Source organism: Triturus cristatus, chromosome 2_2 (assembly GCF_964204655.1).
Source record: "Triturus cristatus chromosome 2_2, aTriCri1.1, whole genome shotgun sequence".
Taxonomy (NCBI): Eukaryota; Metazoa; Chordata; class Amphibia; order Caudata; family Salamandridae; genus Triturus; species Triturus cristatus.
Window position 1 is genome coordinate 1,164,392,296 of NC_140582.1, and position 18,680 is coordinate 1,164,410,975.

Consider the following 18,680-nt stretch of genomic DNA (forward strand, 5'->3'; position numbering starts at 1 on the left):
GTGCTCCGAAGTCAGCTGCCCTGGCCGCTGCACCACACCTCTCCACGAAGGAGATATTGGACGGAACACGGAAACTTTTCAGACCCTCCCCCTCACTCACAGATCTGGGTTGAATTCATCATCGTTCTTTAGCTCACTTCGCTACCACAGTTCAGACACAGCTATATGCAAACCAGTCTTGACCCTGTGCCTCATGGGAACAGTCCAGCCCGAACTGCCAAGCCATGTCTTCCCTGGACCGGAAACAAGCATCCTGGGACCGGTTTCGGGCTAACAGCCCTCATCAGTTATGTTATGTTATAGCGATTTATAAAGCGCGCGATTACCAAATTTGGTGTCCTGGCGCTAACTACTTCTCCCCAAAAAAGTGCCGGGCAGAAAGAAATTAATTCACATAAAGCCAGGTCTTCAACGCCTTTCTGAAGCATAGCAGATTATTAAAGTTTCTTAAGTACAGAGGCAACTTGTTCCACAACTTGGCTGCGCCAAAGGAAAAGCTGCGCCCGCCCCATCGAGTCTTTGTTATCAAGGGGACAGTGATCAGCTTAGCTTCAGATGATCGTAGCAGGCGCGGTGGAGAATACCATTGAAATTGTTTTTTTAAAAAGTCCGGGCCCTCACCATGTAAAGCTTTAAAAACCAAGCAAAGTGCTTTGAACTGGGCCCTGTTCTTAACTGGAAGCCAGTGCAGGTCTTGAATAACGTTATAAATAGGAGCAAATTTAGGGGTACCTGTCAGGAGTCTCGCCGCAGAATTTTGCAGCATCTGCAGTTTGTGCAACAGATTTTGCTGTAGGTTTAAGTACAGGCTGTTGCAGTAATCCAACCTGGATAAAACCAGGGCCGTAACCACCGTTTTACGGCAGTCGAGTGGTAGCAGAATCAAGATTTTTTTCTTTCAATATTCTTAGCATGAATCCCGTTTTGGAGGCTACCGCCTTAACCTGGGCGGCCATAGAGAGCTTTACATCAACCAAAATCCCAAGGTTTTTAACCTTCTCGACCGGAGTGGGGAGAACCCCCAAAGACGGCGACCACCAGGAAGGCGTCCAAAAATGAGGGTTGTTTCCAAACATCATACACCTCGGTTTTATCCGAGTTCAGCCTGAGGCAATTACTAGCCATCCAGTGTCCTACTTCCATCATACATGACTGGAAATTAAGATCCAACCCCTTCTCCAAACCTGGAAGTAAAGACACCACAATTTGTGTGTCATCCGCGTACGAGGTAATCCCAAACCCGTAGCGCCTAATGATAGGAGCGAGGGAGGTAACATACACGTTAAAAAGGGTAGGACTTAATGAAGACCCCTGCGGAACGCCACAAGGTAAGGAGAAGGGTTGTGAATGAAAATTGTCCAGTGCGACTATTTGGCTTCGGTCCGCAAGAAATGAGTTAAGTAACTCCCATGCTTTCCGTTGAACCCCACCTTTCCTTAGACGGTCCATCAAGAGCCCATGATGGACCGTATCAAATGCGGCTGACTGATCCAAAAGGATCAGAGCCGCCCTGCCTCCCTGATCCACTACTAACCTAATTTCCTCCATGGCTTTAATCAAGGCAGATTCAGTGCTGTGCCCTTCCCTGAAGCCGTACTGGGACGAATCAAGCAAAAGGGACTTCTTCAGAAAGGCACTGAGTTGCCTATTCATTGCCTTTTCAACCAGCTTGGCGGGGAGAGGCAGGCGCGAAATCGGTCGGAAATTGTTCGGATCAAGAGGGTCCAGACTGGTTTTTTTTAACAGCGGTAGAATGGAGGCCTTCTTCTACAACTTCGGAAACTGGCCACCTTCAAACATCTCATTAAAAATGGGGGTGAGATAACAAGCGATAGGGGCCGGGGCCAATTTAATAATTTTCAAAGGGCAGTGGTCCAGGGGGGAACCCGATTTGGCATTGGCTAGAAGTTCCAATGTGTCTTGCATGGTTACCGACCTGAAAGACTCCAAGGTACCTGCCTGCATGACCATATCTACCCCTACCGTCACAGTCTCTAGTCCAACCTTTATAGGATCACAAAGGCTGGAAAAGATATTGGTGACTTTGGTTTGAAAAAATAAGGCAATCTGTTCACAGAGCTCTGTACTGGACTGGATGGGGGCTGGCCTGAGAGAGGACAGATTGGAAACTGTATCAAAAAGCTCTTTAGAAGAGTTATTAGCCGCCTCAATTTGAGCTGCGTAGAAATTCTGTTTGGCCAGTCGAACCATTTGTTTATACGTGACCATGCTAGCTCTATAAATCAGCTTCTCTTTATTGAGATAGCCCTTCCTCCAGATCCGCTCCAGACGTTTGCATATGCATTTTTGCAATTTTAATTCCTCCGAATACCAAGGGGCTGAGGGTGAAATTCTTTTAAGCATGACAGATTTAGGGGGTGCTAGATCTTTACACGCCTGCGTAAGCCATCTTGTATAAGAGGCGGCAGCCTCCTCCGTTCCACCAGAACTGGGGGTGGTAGATGAAGTCAATACCTTAGACAGGGTCTCTGCTTCCACCCTATTCCACGCTCTGGTTTCAATCTGTTCCTGTGCGACCCTACCTTTAGGCTTGTGAGACTTCACATTGAGATTGAACAAAACCCCAACATGATCTGACCAAGCCAAAGGCAAATGGCCCATGAAGGATAGTCCTGGATGGTTGGAAAAAACCCCATCCAAGGTATGCCCTGCTTGGGGGGAGAGACCTATCACATGCTGTGAAAGCTCTGCGGATTCCATTAAATCCAATAATCGGGCTGTCTCTGGGTCATCAACGAGTTCCAAATAAAAATTTAAATCTCCAAGAATAGTATAGGAATTGCCCAGCAAGGCATCTTCCAAGAGATTTCCCAAAGAAAGGAAAAAAGAGGGTCTAGCCCCAGGTGGCCTGTATATTAAGATGCCTTTAAAAGAATGATGATTTGTTAAACTAAAATTAAACGCAAGGGCTTCACATGCGGGCAGATTGACAGCTTTAAAAGTTCCATGGATCGATTTGTGATAAATAATACCTAAACCATCTCCCTTCTTGTCAGGCCTGTTAAGCACCTCACAATGGAACCCGGGGGGGAGTGGCTTTAACTAGATCAGGGCCAGACGCTTCGTCCGTCCAGGTTTCCGTGATAAAAGCGAGATTAATACCATAGTCTTCCAATAGATTTGCACATTCGGTACTGTGTTTCACTAAGGACCTGGCATTAATAAGTATACAGCTAATCGTCTCGGCAGGAGTTCCGGCCGAGCAGCCGACGCCCTTCAACGACCTGATCGGTTCAAATAGCAGTTTGGGGAACATAGTTCTACAGTTGAGGCAGGATCCAAAAGGAATGCTATTCCTAGCATCAGCAACCAAAGGTCCGCAGGCATCATAACTTCCCCTGCCTCTCAGTCCCAGTAAAGCTTCTCTGGTGTATACGTATTTCCTAATAGCTCCTGGTACCTCTAAACCAGGGGTTTGGGCGCTGTGCGCGACCCGAGCGCGGACGGGTGCAGACAGGCTTGCCTTAGGTGCGCCTTTGGCACAGCTGCGGCGCGCCCACTGCGCACGTCCGCTGCGCGGTCGCGCCAGCGTTCCTCTAAATAGTCAGGCGTCCGCAACACTAGACCGCCACCCTGCACTCCCCTCAATATGGCTTCCACCGCCCGTGTGCACCGCTCCACAGGGACTGCCTGCTCGGATCGGGGACCGGCGCCAGTTGAGGAATGAGTGACACGCTATCAGTAAGTATCTAAGATAATGTGGAAGGGAGTGAAAGTTAAAACAGCGTAAATACAGTTAAAAACATTCTCGGGTAATGTTCAAACACACCCGTGTGCAAAGTAGCAAAATTAATATAGCAGCAATCAATCAACAGCTTCGAGATAAAAGCGCTTGAATACCATTAGCGTGAACGATTCCCTCTGCTCCCGGCTCAAGCCTCAGGAGTAGTAATTGATAGCGGTCGCGCCAGCGTTCCTCTAAATAGTTAGGCATCCGCAACACTAGACCGCCACCCTGCACTCCCCTCAATATGGCTGCCACCGCCCGTGTGCACCGCTCCACAGGGACTGCCTGCTCGGATCGGGGACCGGCGCCAGTTGAAGAATGAGTGACACTCTATCAGTAAGTCTCTAAGATAATGTGGACGGGAGTGAAAGTTAAAACAGCGTAAATACAGTTAAAAAAATTCTCGGGTAATGTTCCAATACACCCGTGTGCAAAGTAGCAAAATTAATATAGCAGCAATCAATCAACAGCTTCGAGATAAAAGCGCTTGAATACCATTAGCGTGAACGCTTCCCTCTGCTCCCGGCTCAAGCCTCAGGAGTAGTAATTGCAGTAAGGCTAGCTCGAATTCAGTGGCAAAGTGAGCAAGGATCCCACGTCTGGGCATACCCTGCCAACTTAGGGCGAACAAAGCAAACACAAGGAGATGATGGACAGAGCACTGAAACTTTTCAGACCCTCACCCCCAGTCACAGATTTGGGTTGAATCCATCATCGTTCTTTAGCTCACTTCGCCACCCCAGTTTAGACACAGCTGTATGCAAATCAGTTGTGACCCTGTACCTCATGGGAACAGTCCAGCCCGAACTGCCAAGCCATATCTTCCCTGGACCGGAAACAAGCATCCTGGGACCGGTTTCGGGCTAACAGCCCTCATCAGCCTGGCTATCTTGAATGTAGTTGCAAAGTGAGCAAGGGACCCACGTCTGGGCATACCCTGCCAACTTAGGGTGAACAAAGCAAACACAAGGAGATGACGGACGGAGCGCTGAAACTTTTCAGACCCTCACCCCCAGTCACAGATTTGGGTTGAATTCATCATTGTCCTTTAGCTCACTTCGCCACCCCAGTTTAGACACAGCTGTATGCAAATCAGTCTTGACCTTGTGCCTCATAGGAACAGTCCCGCCTGAACTGCCAAGCCATATCTTCCCTGGACCGGAAACAAGCATCCTGGGACCGGTTTTGGGCTAACAGCTCTCATCAGCCAGGCTAGCTTGAATGCAGTGGCAAAGTGAGCAAGGGACCCACGTCTGTGCATACCCTGACAACTTAGGGCGAGCAAAGCAAACACAAGGCGATGATGGACAGAGCGCTGAAACTTTTCAGACCCACACCCCCAGTCACAGATCTGGGTTGAATCCATCATCGTTCTTTAGCTCACTTCGCCACCCCAGTTCCGACACAGCTATATGCAAATCAGTCATGACCATGTGCCTCATGGGAACAGTCTAGCCCGAACTGCCAAGCCATGTCTTCCCTGGACCGGAAACAAGCATCCTGGGACCAGTTTCGGGCTAATAACCCTCATCAGCCAGGCTAGCTTGAATGCAGTGGCAAGGTGAGCAAGGGATCCACGTCTGGGCATAGCCTGCCAACTTAGGACGAACAAAGCAAACACAAGGAGATGATGGATGGGGCACTGAAACTTTTCAGACCCTCACCCCCAGTCACAGATCTGGGTTGAATCCATTATCGTTCTTTAGCTCACTTCGCCACCCCACAGCAGTCTCACAACTCTCAAAGACATGCAGCCAGAGCAGTGCTTAAATTGAGCCAGTGGTTTCCAGTGCTAGGCACCAGCACTTAATTGTAAACACTGGCGCTTGTGACAGTCTGCCTCAGGGTGGCGCTGTCTGTCTAATTTAGCGATTAGCACAATAACAGCTGTTTATTAACTGAAAATAGATTGAAAATGAAATGCCGCTTACTCCATTCTTATAGCTTTAGGGCCCGGAACAGTCTGAATTGTGGCACTTATAGGAGTGTGATGGTTAGTAGGTGTTGGTACTTTTATTGGCAGCACTGGCAGGTGCAATGAGTGGTGCAAGCTACAGTGGTAACCTGACGAGGGCCCAATTTACAAATCAAGCACTGAGCCATTGCCACCAACATTAAGGAGAGTGGGCAGTTTTGGTGGCACTCAGCTACCTGAGCTTCAGTGGTGGGAACCACGAGCCAGATTTTTTAATCAGAGGATTTAAACCATGGGTACTCGCAAACATTTTCCCAGGGGCTGAACAGTTCGGCCTGTGGCGTGACCGCGGGCCAGATTGCTGTCAGCAGGGTGACGGTCGGGGCTTGGAAGGTGTAAGGTGGGTGTATGGGGAAGTGACACTTGTACATCTAGTGGCTGAATTGCACCTGCAATCAATCCTGGCTTTCCGACTTGACCAAATTGTGTGATCCTAGGCAATTGTTGTATTTTACTTTGCCTCCTTTTTCTTCATTATCTCATACAAGAGGACCTCAAAATACATGGCTTCAGGATGTCTGTGGTACAAAACCTTCTTGTGTTTGATTTAATAAACTATAATGTTGTCCATGTATAATAGCAACCCAGGACAGCCAGAGGGTGCACATAAAAAACTGGCATGCCTCTTAGTTCCCTATTGGCATCAATTCATGTTTGAAAATGGTTACCTTAATAAAAAAGATCACAGTCACTTTTATGATCTGATGTACTAAGGCGAAATGCTTCTGCATAAATACATATCTTTTTACCCTTTGTTCCAAGATGTCTTTAACAATGAAAGTGTTAGAGGGGACAGCGCGCAACCAAGATGGCCGCGTAGGCTTACGGCTCTCGAGGGCCTCCGCAACCTCATACGTCTATCCTGACTTAATCCTGGGTTACTTGACGGGCTTTTGCAGATGAACTTGCGCTGAGGTGCCACCCGTTCTCCACTTTCAGATCGGACGCCGGGACCCGGAATGGTTGCACTCCGAAGTTTGCGGCCTGCTCTTGCCTTGGTCCCGATCTCGAGCTGGTGAAGTGCCCGGGTACGAAGTGAACAACAGCGGCTGGCTGGGCTTGACCTGCCACGGACCCCGCACTTTCACTTTCGTTTTCAAGCTTGCTCTCTGCTATCGGCCGAGAGACTCTGGTGTTTCAGAGGGGCGCGGACGGCGAAGTGTCTGGCCTGACTCTCGGATTATATATGGGCTGACTGTCGGCGACGGCTGTGCTCAATTGAATTAGCTACTTGGTCCCTTCTGGTGCGGACGGGTGCCGGCCTTGGTGGCCTCCGGATGATGGCGGCGAGACTAGACGGAGACAAGTCGAAACCCAAGTCAACCCGGAGGGGTGCCTATACCCAGGTCAATAACATGGATCGATATGCGCAGGCAAAGGGATCCCCTGGTGGCTCGCATAAATCGCCTGAGAGGTCTAAGGAGGTCTCCGGCCCATCGTCGGAATTGACCCTGCTGGACGTCATGGGCGCCATTGAGGAGATGAAGACCGCTGTGGGTCAGCAGTTTGATACCCTGGCTCATAAACTGGACGCGGTCCTGATCGATGTGAATTTGGTCAGGGCAGACCTGTCCAAAACTAACGAGCGGGTCGACTCCTTGAGTCAAGCGGCGTCGAGTCTAACTGTGGACGTGGACGCCCTGCAGACGGAGGTCCGTAGGTTGCGGCTAGCCAGTGATCTGACGGACCGTCGACTTGAGGACTCTGAAAGCAGGGCTAGACGGAACAATGTCCGTATCAATGGAGTGCCGGAAAGATCGGAGGAATCTGCTGCGGATCTTTTTGTTGAGGATCTGGTGACCAATCATCTCGCGCCCAAGGGACTGAGCAAGTTTTTTGCGGTGGAGCGGGCCCACAGGATTCCGGGTGGTGCGCCCAAGGTGGGTGCTCCCCCGCGGCCTATAATCGCCCGACTCTTTAACTTTCGGGATAGGGATGCTATCCTTCAGGCGTCGAGGGTTACCGGACCGCTGAAGTTTGAGAACTCCAATGTCAGCTTTTACCCGGACTTCACGCAAGCGGTCCAGAAACAACGGCTGGGATTTTTGGGTGTCAAACGGCGCTTGAGGGACATGGAGCTGAAATATGCGATGTTATTCCCGGCGAGGCTGCGGGTTGAGTTCCAGGGTCGTTCCCACTTTTTCGACCGGCCGGAGGCGGCTGGAGACTGGTTGGATGCCCTGCCTCGGGGACAAGATCGAGACAGTCGGATGGCGGAGAGCGGACGGGATTTGGTGAAGCAGGCCTAGAACTTGGTTCCTGGTGATGGACTGAACTGGTGACCTTGGCTCAACTGGTCCCTAGATTGGCACAATATGCCCTTCAAATGCCCAAGGGTTGTGGGGAGCTCATTGGGGTCCTTTCCTCCTTCTGGGGTTCTTTTTGTGGTATATCTTAGGGCGACAGGCACACTGCGAGTTGGGGGGGCTGTTCGGGCTCAAGCAGGGGTGCAGGGAGGGGGGAGTTGTGGTTTGGGGATTGTGGGGGAGGGGGGTTGTTGGGGATTGTTTGTTTGTTTCGCAAGGCAATGTGAAGTTCTCTGCTGACTTATCCGGGTTGTGCTTTCCGGGATGTGGGTGTCATGCACGGGAGTGGGATGGGGGATAGGGGATTGAGAATCCTTTCGTGGAATGTGAATGGACTTGGGGACAGGATCAAGCGCGGGGTGGTGCTGCAGTTTTTGAAGCGGATTTCGCCCGACATTGTTTTCCTGCAGGAGACACACGTGATTGGGAACTCCTTCCATGCCCTAAATAGGAGGGGCTATCGCCTTGCCGCTCACTCTGGTTTCACTTCTGGCTCTAGGGGAGTGGGCATTTTGGTTAGGGCCTCTCTCCCATTGGAAGTTGATGAGGTGCTTCACAATGATAGGGGGCGCTATGTGGCACTGGTGGGGAGATGGGAGGGTAGGACTATATCGCTAGTCGCTGTGTATGTGCCTCCGGGGTTACAGACGGCTACATTTGCTGATTTGGGGCGTTTGGTCCTGGGACTCCCTGGGGGGGTTCTGGTGTTGGGGGGTGACTTTAATGCCGTTGTCTCTGGGTTGGAGGACCGTCACCCCCCCAGGGATCTCCCTAGGGCTCAGGCCTGGTTGGGTGGCTTTTTGGACACCTTGGGACTTGTAGATTGCTGGAGATTGATGTACCCGGGTCAGGCGCAATATACCTTTCACTCGGGGGCCCATGGGAGTCTCTCGAGACTTGATTACATGCTTATGCCGGCGATCCAAGCTGGGATGATTGGGGAGGTGCGTCATTTAGCCCGAGGTATTTCTGATCATTCCCCTATATGGTTGCAACTGCAGGTTGTCCCTGGGGCAGAGGGGAGAGTGGCACCCATTAGCCCCTGGTATCTACGTAACCCTAAGATCCGCGCGGAACTGGTCAAGTCCACTGATCACTACTTTAATGATAATGTGGGGTCGGTGCCGTCGGCCGTCTCCCTATGGGAGGCTTATAAGGTGGTGATCAGGGGGCAGGCCTTGTCCCTTATCTCCCATGCTAAGAGGTGCGAGAGAGCAGAGGTGGTTCGCCTGGAAACTGAAATAGCTGAAATGGAGGAGGACTTGGAGCGGGGAGTTACTGATGAGAAAGTGCATGTTCTCAGCCTCAAACAATCAGATTATAGAGCGCTAGTCACGGAAGCCGCTAAAGGGATGAGTAGAGAGCAGCAAGGACGACTGTATGATGTGGGGGATAAGGCCGGAAAGTTGATTGCTTGGTTGGATAAGAAGGAGAGAGCGAGCAGGGTGGTGCCCATTGTGGAGAGAATGGATGGAGTGCGTGTGACTGACCCGGTGGAGATCGTTGACTGCTTCGCGGCTCATTTCCGCGGGGTCTACTCTCCGGTTTCTGTGCGTTCGGAGGAGGATTCTCATCTGTTGCTTAGAGACATTGCATTGCCAACCCTATCGGAGGCTGATGCAGTATTGATGGAGGCGAAGTTGTCGTCAGATGAGATCGCTCTGGCCACTCGCTCGATCGCATCGGGTAAAGCTGTGGGTCCTAATGGTCTTCCCATCGAACTATATAAGTTGCGTCCCGATAAGATAGCGCCACATCTTCGGGACATGTTTTTCGCGGCACGTGCGGCGGGCTTCCTCCCCCCTGACCAACGCCTCGCCAACATAGTTGTGATACACAAAGAGGGGAAGCCGCAAGATCGCTGCGCCTCCTATAGGCCCATTTCGCTGTTGAACGCAGAACCCAAAATTCTGGCCAAGGTATTGGCTAATCGACTGGTTCGGGTCGTGGGCGACTTGATTCATCAGGATCAGTCCGGTTTCATACCTCATCGGAATACCGCTCTAAATTTGAGGCGGTTGCACGGCGTGCTTGCTAGAGCGGAATTTATACGTGAGCCGGCCATCTTGGCATCTTTGGATGCTACTATGGCGTTCGACACTTTGGAGTGGCCATATATTTGGGCCGTGTTGGCGAAATTTGGGTTCGGCCCTGAGTTTATTGGTTGGGTAAAATTACTATATGCTGACTCTCTGGCTCAGGTGGTGGTGAATGGTAGGGTATCGGCTCCCTTCGCACTGGGGAGAGGTACGCGGCAGGGATGTCCGTTATCACCCCTTCTCTTTGCACTTTCTCTGGAGCCTCTCGCCGCCTGGTTGCGTTGGGAGCCGTCGTTGCGAGGCATTAGATGGACGCCGGAGTTTGAAGACCGGGTCTCCCTTTACGCGGATGACATCCTTCTGTATCTCACATCTCCCCGACAGTCGCTAATTGTATTGGTGGACGTCCTGAATTCCTTTGGTCGCAACTCTGGCCTGGTCATCAACTGGGCCAAATCGTGTGTTTACGTCCTCTCGGGTGAGGCCCCCCTCCTACCACGGGATTGCCCTATCCAGATTGCTACCCTGGGGTTCAAATATTTGGGAATCTTTATCTCACTGGATCCTGCGGTCCGCTATGAGCGAAACCTTCTCCCTCCCCTCCAGCGATTGAAGGCCGACGTCGCGAGGTGGCGACGACTTCCGCTCTCGCCACTCGGACGGGCGGCATTGTTTAAAATGATGTCGCTACCTCGCTTCTTGTACGCTTTGCAAAATACTCTAGATGTCGTGCCGGCCCGTTATTTCTGGGAGGTGGAGGGTCTTCAGCGCCAACTGTTTTGGGACGGGCGGCCGCGGATTGCTCTCGCCAAGTTGACGCTCCCTTGGTACGATGGGGGGGTCGCCCTCCCCGATATTAAACGATACTATTGGGCGTCTCAGTTGGCGGCGGTGAACCACGGGATATACGGTCCTGCCTTGAATCCGGCCTTCGAGATGGATACATTTCTGCTCCCGGGTGGGGACTACAATAGGGCGCTGTACTCGGTGACCCCGGACACGCGGTTGACAGGACCCACGCAGGTTGCGGTACGTGTGTGGCACGCGGCGAATGCTGCGATGGGGTAGAGGGATCGCTTGACTCGGGCGACGCCGTTGTATGCCTCTGGGCGGTTGGGCTGTTTGTGGAGATCGAAAGGCTTTGAGAAATGGGATATGATTGGTATATGTAAGGTGGGTGATCTTTGGGCGAAGGGGTCTTTCAAAACGTTTGAAATGCTTAAAACTGAATATAAATTAAACGATAGAGAGTACTTCCGGTATGCTCAAGTCTACCATGCGCTGTGTTCAGTTTTTCCAGACGTTGCTGCTATCCCCGAGTATTCCCCACTGGAGGATAGAGTGTTGGATGGCTACGTGCCCGACAGCACTATTTCTCTGATTTATAAGAAACTCATCAATGATCGCGCGGACTTGCTGCTCCGTCTGCGGGAGGCATGGACGGGCGATGGCTTGGAACTGGACGATGAGGACTGGGTATCGGCGGTGGCCTCCCCGAAAGAGGTGGCGATCCCGGCCCGCTTACGATTCGTACAGCTGAAGATCCTTCATAGAGTGTATGTCACGGGGCCCGGTTTGCTGCGTATGGGTTACTCGATGGATGGACTGTGTAAGCGTGGATGTGGCCTGTCGGGTTCCTTTCTCCATATCTTATGGGAATGTTCAGAGTTTGTGCGATTTTGGAACGGTATCCACACCGTAATGGAGGAGGTCACGCACGTTGCTCTGTTGCCAGAGGCTAGGAGGTGTTTGTTGAATGTCTGGGAACCGAATGATTGTAATGCGGCACAGACGCAGTGGGTGACCTTGGGGTACATGGTGGCTAAGCGTAACATTGCACAGCTGTGGGGCTCCCCGAGGCCGCCCACGATCGAGGTATGGAAGGAGAATATGGACTGGTGTATGTTTAGGGAAAAGACGGTGTATGTGGCGAGAGGCAAGCCAGGGAAATGGACTAAGGTATGGGGTCCATGGAATTTATATCGAGGACGTATCTGCACCCCGCCTCTGCCATTAGAGGTCGATATTGCTTTGTCCCCCTAGCCACGCATTCTGCGGGATGGTGTGAGGTGTGTTCCATGCTTTGTTCTCCCGTTGCCCCCCTCTACCGCTTCCAGACAAGAACTGCTTTGGACACTGTACGTTGTTCCCCGTCCTGGGAAGAGCACGCTGCTATTTCGGACTCTCATTGCCTTGAGTGTGTTTTATATTTAATAAAAAATGAAACTGTTTATTCCGATTGCTACTGGCCTATGGCCACGGCCTGTTACATGTGCCCACGAACTGCCGGGAGCTTTGCCTCTGGTTCATTTGAATGTGTGGCGTTGCACTGCGGGCCCTCGGGCTCTATATCGGCCGGCCCTGGTGGTTGTAGGCCCTTGTCTGTATTTTACTGTGTACCAACGGTTTCTAATAAAAATTTTAACAACAAAAAAACAATGAAAGTGTTCATAGTGTTAAGTGTTGCAGGACACCTTCTGTGCTTCTTTTTTCACTTCAGTTTGACTGTAAATAAATGCTTGCCGTTTATTTGATATATTTATGAATATTAGTGCTATGTAAAGTAAACAGCAGCCTAGTGCTGCTGTTCAACTGGGTCTGCTTGTGAAGTTATGGAGGGTCGCATGCGGACCCCGGGCCGTACTTTGAGTAACACTGCATTAAATACTTCTCTTGCTTCCTACAGCCCCCACCACTGCTATTCCGGGATTACACCAGTTTACTGCAAACCCAAGCATTCGGACAGCATGCAAACCATGGTTGACCACTTGCAGTAGCAACCAGTATCTCGATAGAGTGACAGGGCAGAGGGAGGGGGGGACGTGCGGATGATGAGGCAAATTAGAGAAAAACAAAAAACACTTACCTGCTGCATCTCCACATCGCACTCCTCTCCACTGCAGGCACAGGCTCCCAGAATCCACTGCGGACAATACTGATGCTGCATTCATGCTGCTGGCAGGATGAGAGCAGTGTCAATATTGGCCTGGGTGCCCTCAGCTAATGCTCCCAGTTGGACTGGGAGCCTATGCCTGCTCGATCCAACCCGTCAATGCAGCCCGGGTTGGAGAGAGATTCAGTGTGCATGACGGTTTGGCCGTCCTCAGACTGCAGGCCAAACTGTCATGCGCACTGATAACAGTGCAAAACACTCCCCCTAGTGCCGGTCATCCCCTTGGCCCCACCCCAAGCCTCAGCTCCGAGAGCAAAAATAAAACAATAATAAACACGGGTTTATTATCGTTTTATTTTTCATTTATTTTGGCTGCTGGTAGGAGGGGCGATGCTCCTTCACAATAGCGGCCGCTGACCACTTGTTATGGAAGCTGCTTTCTGAATGCATTCCTGGGGCGGCAGCATGCACCAGTGCTTACGTCTTCGGCTTTGTCATCAGATGGAGAATTTTAGTAAGTAGCATGCAAGGGATCAGACCAGACGATGCCCACCCCCCAAAAATCTCCTTCTCTTCTCCTTCCCGTGTATGAAAACCACCTTTTCCATTGCCAGCTGGAAGTGATGTGCATAGGGGAAGGTAGAGGAATACCTTGGCCTACCAGGTTATTAGTCCAAATAATCTAATACTTCATTCACTTAGCTCACATGCAAAGCAAGTGGCTCTTGAATCTTTTTTATGGAGGCTTAACTGGTGACTGGCACTCCTTACTCAAAACCAAGAAGAGGAGGCAATATTTTATAAAGTGATATAAAAGGAAGTGGAAAGTAGAAATATCAGGGGTGTTGACTCAGGGGCCTTAGCATTGGAAACAGAACCTCTCTTTTGTAAACATGTCACTGTAGTGTAAGCAGTAGTGTCACAAAGAGAACAGGGCGTTGTTTGCTTCAAGGCACTATTTTGGTAAGAGCTCTAGGCATTCATTTCTGCATCAATTTTAAAAAACGTTGAAAGCAGACAAAATAAGCACATTATCATGTTCTATCAACTAGGTTTTTTAAATAGATGTATGATTGTTAGCCTTTTCTCAGTTTTGTGAACATTTATCAAACCGAGTGTAAAGAGTCCACCCTTTCTTTTCAACCTCATGCCTGGTATGAGCTGAGATCCTAGCCAAAGGGGCAGATTTACTATGGTTTTGCACCAGGGTTGCGTCACGTTTGTGGTGCAACTCCAACATAAAATAGTTTTTGACATTTACTAAGCCACGCAAAGCCTCTTTGCATGGTTTAGTACATACAAAGTAACACAACTTGTGTTATGTTGCATTGTGAAGGTGTTCCATGGGTGGAGCGTGCGAGTTCCCATGCATTCACCCATGGACTAAAGTTAGTAAACCTAGGAATGCATCGAAATACTACACCTTCCCCAATATCTCTCCTCGTTGTTTCCACTTTCCACACATGCTGCATTCAGCAGCAAGCACAGAAAGAGTAATACGCCTCTAGGATTGCTTTTGTGCAGGAAGGCGTCCCTTCCTGCACAAAAACTATCCTGCCCATAACACAGGCACCCTTGCACCATGGTGCAAGAGTGCCTACGCTGGTGATAGGCAGCCTCTAGTGCACCAGAGCAGGGAGAAAGCTGAAGAGTGTCATATCTTAATAGATATGGTGCTTTTTAGTTCACTCCCATTCACGCAACACAGCACAGCAACTTGTCCTGCTTCACTACGTTGCCTGAATTCTAAGTCAATCTGGCCCTAAATACTTTCTTTTTCAACCACTTTCGAACCGCAAATGTTTTCTTCTCCTCTGAGAATTGCTGGGAAGTGACACTTGAGTCTGGCTCTTTCAACAGCTGAGATCAACCCTGACATCCTCCTATATTTAGGGGTGCTTTTACTGTGTGAGGATGGTGAACCTGGTTTATTCATGTATGTATGGGCATGTGTGGAAGGGGAACCTGACGTAAGACTGCAACGGAGGACTCAACATGGCAGAAGACCTGGGATTTGAATCAGGATAATTTCCAAGGAGGTAAACATTCAAGGATGGCGACAGCTTTCATATGGAGATGTAGTGTCCTCAGAAGAGGTGCGCGTTCAGAACCTTTCTAAATTTCAGGAGGGTTTAGGCAGTTTTGATGTTGACGGGAACGTTGTACCAGATCCTAGGAGAAAATATTGTTTTGAAAAAGCCAGTACAGGGAGGTCCACTCACATGAGGCAAGCTCTCTACCTAATAGCCTGGAGTCTGGTTGTTCTGCTCTATTCTCGATGTACTGAAGTCCGGAAACAGGCTTCAGACTGTAGGAACTACAAAGAGAACCCCTGAAGTTTAGACAAACAGGACGGCGTGTGGCTCTAATAATTGCTGTTCTCGCCTAGTCTGAGACGGTTACTGCACGTCTGAACTACTCCTTAGATCTGCTTTTTCTGATAAAATTTATGTTTGAATCAAAGACTCAGGTATTTGAGGGTTCGGTGTTGCGGTACAGCAACCAGGCAGATTTGCAAATGAAAGTGTGTAACAGCTGGGGCTTCAGCACCTGGGACCAAGATGTAGGTTTCCTCTCCGTGCTCCACCTCTTCCAGGCTTGGATGTTCACAACCCTTGATGGACCGCTCTCTGCCCACATTCATCCTCAAACCCTTTTAGCTGTAAATCAGCAAGCAATCCGCAGCACGGTCCTAATGGAACCATACATTGGAGGTACGTACTCATTGTGACAGGATGAAGTGTATCCGCCTTTCTCTATCTCATTAGCATTAAGCATTTCAAAATGCAAACTGTTGGATTTAGCCCTCTCTGCAGGGTCACACCAAACCTTTTGCCTCTATCCTCCTATTTTTGCTGGAATTAGTTTTGTTGGCCTTAGCATTCTGTGCACTGTACCACTGCTAACCAGTGCCAAAGTGCTTGTGCTCACTTCCGAAAACATGGTAAAATTGACTTACACTTGACTGGCATATTTAATTTACTTGTAAGTCCTTAGTAAAGTGGTATACCATATACACAGGGACTCTAAATTAAATTGCTTTGCTGCTCACTTAAGTAGCCCCTAAAAACATGGCCCAGGTCTGCCATTGCAGTATGAATGCAGTTTTAATCTGCCAATTTGACCTGGCAAAATAAACACTTTTACTCCCCTTTTATGAGATATAAGTCACCCCAAAGATAAGCCGCAGGTAGCCCAAAAAAGCAGGGTACATTGAAATTAAAAAGTGGGACATGTACTTTTAAGTTTTACTTATCCTGGTAGTGAAAAACTCCTAAATTCATTTTTCACTACTGTGAGGCCTACATCTACAATAGAATAACATTGGGTTGCCTTATTACATTTAATAAGTGCTAACTCTTGATTGGGAACAGGTAAACATTTCATGTTTGGAGTCTGAGAAGTTATTATTTAAAAACCTCTTTAATTTTAAAGTTGGATTTTAAGTAACAATTTAGAAAATGCTACTTTTAGCAAGTTGGCATTTTTTTGCTCTAACTATATGGTGCCTGCAGCCTGTTTCCTGGGTCACATGACTGTGTACAGTATGGCAGTTGGTCTGTGTTGTTTCCTCCTAGATAGCCACACAATAGAGAGATTAGGCGTGCCAGGATTGGCCATCAATGGCAGGATGGTGGGGGCGGAGCTGGGCACAGCCCCACTTGTAACTGAATAGGCTGTGCCCTGCCATCTAACTGAATAAGCTGTGCCCTGCCATCACACAGAGGACTTGTCACAACTGGAGCCATGCAGGGGAGCCAGGAAACGTGCGTCAAGCACTTTAAAGGGGGTTCTTTAGAAACTTCTCCTACTTCAAAGAAGGCATCAGGTAAAAAAACAGGATCCGCAGAGCCACTTTTCAGTTCATTTTCTGGACCTGCAGAAGGACTCTCAGAGGACTGTTTGCTGTTGTGGCCTGCTGTACACTCCATAAGACTGTTTGCTGCACCTGGAAGGACTGATTCGCTGCCAGGAGCCCGCTTTGAACCCTCTGCTGCTTGAATCCTGTTCCACTGCTTGAACCTAGGACTACCAGAGTGCCTCCAAGGGCTAGTTGGCTAGCCTCCTGATCAGAGCCTCAGGGACAGAAAATACTTCAACCATCTTGAACCAGCACCTGGACCATGCCTGAATGATTCCTATTCCCCCAAGTGGTACCCCTCTCGTCATGGAACCTTGGTGCTAAAAATGCCAAAATTTGGGACTTAAAATATTTTTCGCTACAAACTGCTCTGAGAACCAAGAGGAGACTGGGACCAACCTGGTTGTCTATCTGCCCAAGGTGCACCGCTGGTCAGCCTGACCTTGCGGCAGCTCCCACTATGTTCTTCTCCGCAGCAGTAAATCGTGTTCTGTGGTCCTTCGCCAAAGGAGAATCTGACCTCGTGGAACTCTTGTCAGCTACAGCATCCAGCCTCGTTCCACTGGAGATTTTCAACTTCCAAAAAAGTGACTAGGTCCAAACGAAGAAATATACACCGCAACTGCGTCCAGCGGTTCCCCAACTATGACACTCCCTCCATTGACACTGCCTGACGCCGTGCCCTGCTGAGCTTTACCTTCTCCAAACATTTATTTTATTTATTTATAGGAGTTTTATATAGCACGATCATGACCCCTGAGGCTATCGAAGCACTTTACAAATGATCGGAAGAAACAGACAAGAAGAGCAAACAACTACATAATCAAGAGAGGTACAGAATGTAGTAGCTCACAAATTGAGGAAAGGTCCCTCCACAGGACCAAACCGGCATGTCATCAGAAACTATCAAACAGGCGAATAATAGTCATGGGTGTAAACAACATGTCATATCGTGTGAACTAGAGCAGAAATGTGTTCATAAGTAGTACTTTAACTTCTTTTTTGAATGATAAGGGGATCCGTCTGATTTCCGTTAGTAAGGAGTTCGAAATTCTCGGGGCAATATCTGAGAAGGCTCTGTTGAAAGTTTTCTTTTTATAGAATTTCTAGGTTTCAGCAATAAGGAGTCGTTTTCTTCAAATTTCTTCTAAGTGCGAAGGTAAGCGCCGACAGGGCCTGATCCACTTTCTGTATCTGTCTCGTACTCCATCGCTGTCAGCCCTATTATCAATTTTACACCCGGTTTATCGCGACTAGATGTCCGCGGTTGGTGCTTTGATCTTTTTGATACTAGCTGTTACCTTTAACATTAAAAATTCATAACTTCAATTCTAATAATGGAGTTTTGTTGTTTTGGTGTCAAATAATTTATTAAAATTTACTTGATTTTTCCAAATTGGCATGGGATTTTTCTTCTGTTGTGTTTTCACTTTATTACTGTTTGTGTGCTGCATACATACTAGGCCTGGGCGGTAAATAACGTTCCGCTCTCGGAATTTGGGTAATATGGGTAATTTTGCGTTCCGCGTATTTCCCCAAAATTATGCGTTCCGTGGCTTCGTTGAATTTTTTGCTTCTTCGCGTTCTCAAAATGCGTGTTCGCAAGATATTTCCCCCCCGAGCACGCAAACAGCGTTCGCCAACAGGAAAAAAGCATCGCGAACAAGTAATTCCGCGTGTTTGCCGAATTTCTGCGTGCTCGCCGAGATTTTTTACCGTTTCGCGGAGCTTTGCGTAGCGCGACTACGCAAATTCCGCCCACCCCTATGCTTTACACATTGCCTCAAAGTTAAGCCTGACTGCTTTTGTGCCAGGATACCGGAAGATTAAGCGCAGGTTGAGTTAGTGACTTTGGTC

At 49.2% G+C, this 18,680-nt stretch overlaps 1 protein-coding gene across 2 annotated transcripts in view; it reads right to left on the reverse strand.

Moving 5' to 3' along the window:
* Positions 1–18,680, reverse strand: part of ANKRD53 (ankyrin repeat domain 53) — a 159,807-nt gene that overhangs the window by 51,063 nt on the left and 90,064 nt on the right. The gene's annotated exons all lie outside the window — the stretch shown is intronic.